Source organism: Apis dorsata, unplaced genomic scaffold (assembly GCF_000469605.1).
Source record: "Apis dorsata unplaced genomic scaffold, Apis dorsata 1.3 scaffold_1160, whole genome shotgun sequence".
Classification (NCBI taxonomy): Eukaryota; Metazoa; Arthropoda; class Insecta; order Hymenoptera; family Apidae; genus Apis; species Apis dorsata.
In genome coordinates this window covers 1,993-5,199 of record NW_006264257.1, presented here as the reverse complement: position 1 = coordinate 5,199, position 3,207 = coordinate 1,993, and the positions used below count along the sequence as shown (strand labels likewise).

General features: G+C 25.0%; 1 long non-coding RNA gene across 1 annotated transcript; it reads right to left on the bottom strand.

Annotated features, from left to right (window-relative positions):
* Window positions 1–522: 522 nt before the first annotated feature.
* On the bottom strand, window positions 523–1,937 carry LOC102679679. Its single transcript, XR_422904.2, has 2 exons — window positions 1,720–1,937; window positions 523–1,681 (listed from the first exon to the last, which is right to left on the bottom strand). It is a non-coding gene; the product is annotated as an uncharacterized LOC102679679 (long non-coding RNA).
* Window positions 1,938–3,207: the final 1,270 nt, after the last annotated feature.

Sequence of the window (3,207 nt, the reverse complement as noted above, 5' to 3'; positions counted from 1 at the left end):
TTATTATTATTATTATTATTATTATTATTATTATTATTACTATTATTATTACTATTATTATTATTACTATTATTATTATTACTATTATTATTTTTACTATTATTATTATTACTATTATTATTATTTTTATTATTATTTTTACTACTACTACTACTACTACTACTACTACTAGNTTATTATTATTATTATTATTATTATTATTATTATTATTATTATTATTATTATTAATTATTATTGTTATTATTATTATTAATTATTAATTATTAATTATTATTATTAATTATTAATTATTATTATTACTATTAAAAAATCATCATCGCCGCTTGTGTTCTTTCCACAGTATCTAAGCAACGTATGTAGTATGTTCGTCACGTTGTTTTAGGACGAGTGGAAAATGTAATTTCTCGTCGGCTGTTTTATATAATTCGTTAGCTCCTCTCGTTGCTACGTGTTTCCGTATGAGACATCTTTTTAAATGGTGCTCTTTTTTCTTTTTCGCCTTTTTTCTTCTTTCTTTTCCTATTTTTTTTTCTTTTCCTTTCATATTTTATTTTCCTTTGGTTTTTGAGATTCCAAAAGTTAAAGAAAATTTAATACGTATATGATATCAATCATTGATTTATTAGCTATGAAAAAGCTAGATGTACATTGGAAATGATTATCAAAAGAAGAATGCTACTTTTTTAATTGATGTGCCCTGTGCCTTCTTCCCTGTTCCGGCTCCCCGTCGGATCTTTTCTTTATGATGGAGTGAATAAAATAAAAATAAAAACAATGTGAGTTATGAGAGTGAGCGACGTGTGATTGAGTGAGAGACAGAGTGAGAGAATGAGTGAGTAAATGAGAGAGAGAGAAATAGAGATAGACAGAGAAGCAAAAAGTGGATGAATTTGTTACAGCATATTTTATTATTGTTTAGTTATTTACAATCTGTATATTATTAATTAATATTATGATTAAAGTATTTTGTAGATAATACGCGAGTCTATGTAGACGTTTTCCACCATCGCCGAACGATGAACTTGATCTCATCGTCGGATAGATTAGATCTTTCAAAGATGTATTTGATCTCTTCTGTCCAACGATTTGTTCTTTCTTAGATGTCTTGACTGATAATTTTATTCGATCATAGTAGTAATTTATAATAATGAAAGGTAAGAGATGGCATACAAAATAGATCGAAATTGCCATTTTTTCCCTATTTCTTTTTTTTTTTTTTTATTCTTCGTTAAAATAAATGTACCTCATCTCAAAAATTTTTAGATCATTAGAAACATACAGAAGTTTCTAAATGATAATTTTGATTAAATATTTTTATTGTTAGTGTTACATCGTACATTTTACGATCTATAGCGAATACTTTGTTTTACCTGAAATTTTTTTCTGTATTTCATATTTTCTTTTTTTCCGTTAGTTTATATATATATAATATATATTGTATATTATATATGTTATATGTATATATAATCGATTTGTATAGTACAAAAAATTATTTCGATATACATTTTTCTATATGTCGAATCTACACGATTTTATGTTGCTTGTAATCAAATTTGAGATAAAACATTTTACAACTTAATTCATCTTTTTTTTAATGCACAAATGAATTTAAAAAATTTATGTTATTTATGTAAATGAAAAATTTCTTTATATCATTTTCGTGAAATAGTGCATGAAAATACTTTTATGTTTGCTTATGTTTTTGTACTTGTTTTGAACTTTTATATTTTTTTTAATTCTATTTTTAATTTCGTAATGAATATTCAATTTTTAACTAGAACTAGATTGATGGTTAATTAGTGGCTCATGGTAACTCATAGTATGTCAATGAAACGAGGTGATGTCTCGAATTAATGAAATGCCTTTTTGCACGTCGTAAACATGTCGATGACCTTTTTAATTATCCCTCAAAATTGAGAATATAATCATCTTTTTTTTTTTTTTTTATTCTTCGTTAAAGTAAATGTACCTCATCTCAAAATTTTTAAATCATTAGAAACATTTTTCCTTCGCGAATAATTGCGATGTGAATGAAATATTTTGATATTTCTATTCTAATAACAGATTGCACATTTATCTTTATCTATATTTTAAAGTTTCATGAAATGTTGTTCGAAATGTGATATTAAATTTTATAAGCTTTCAAACCGAAAAATTTTCTTTCTTTTTCTTCTCTATGAATAATTATTATTACTAATATTTTAGAAAATGACATATGATTTTTTATTTTCTAAAATATTGTAGTAAGAATCATAGAAATTTAGAAAATTAAAAAAGAAATTGATAGAAATTTAAAACAAATTAAAAAAAAAAAAAGACAATTTTCTTTAAATTGGGAAAATTTATTCGAAATTTTCATATCTTTCTTTTTCTTTTTTCGTTCCGAAGGGATGAATAATGCCGCGTGTGTTTCTCAGAGATCAAACGTTTTGACGTTTATTTGTCGTTTATTTTTTTCGCTTATAATAATTCTTCGCATCTCTCTTAAGTAATTCACGCAAGGGGTAGCGTAAATACGAAATCAAGAAACTTCGAAATTCGATAGGTGATACACAATGTGTGTTCTTTTTAATAAATTTACTTAGGATAGATTTTTACGTATGAATACATGTAAATCAGTACGTGAATAGTTTTATGGAAAACTCGGATAATCCGTTTCAAGTACACGATTAACATACTTTTGATTACGCTTTCGCTAAGTCTAAAGTTGTTTCAAAAACGGAGTTTTATTTATTTCTTTTTTTTTTTTTTTTTTTTTAAATCTCAAACTCAGTCCTTCGTTTCTATTCGATTACATTTTATGGCTAGATCGGGGACTAAATCGTTTTCTTTTGTCTTTTTTCTTTTTTTTTTTTTTTTTTTAAATCTCAAACTCAGTCCTTCGTTTCTATTCGATTACATTTTATGGCTAGATCGGGGACTAAATCGTTTTCTTTTGTCTTTTTTCTTTTTTTTTTTTTTTTTTTAAATCCAAACCCCAGCCCTTGTTTTTTTTTGGTTTCATTTTTTGGGTTATTTGGGGGCTAAAACCTTTTTTTTTTTTTTTTTTTTTTTTTTTTTTTTAAATCTCAAACTCAGTCCTTCGTTTCTATTCGATTACATTTTATGGCTAGTTCGTGGACTAAATCGTTTTCTTTTGTCTTTTTTCTTTTTTTTTTTTTCTTTTTTTTTGTTAATCCTTAAGAGATATGTAACGCGTTCTTCGTT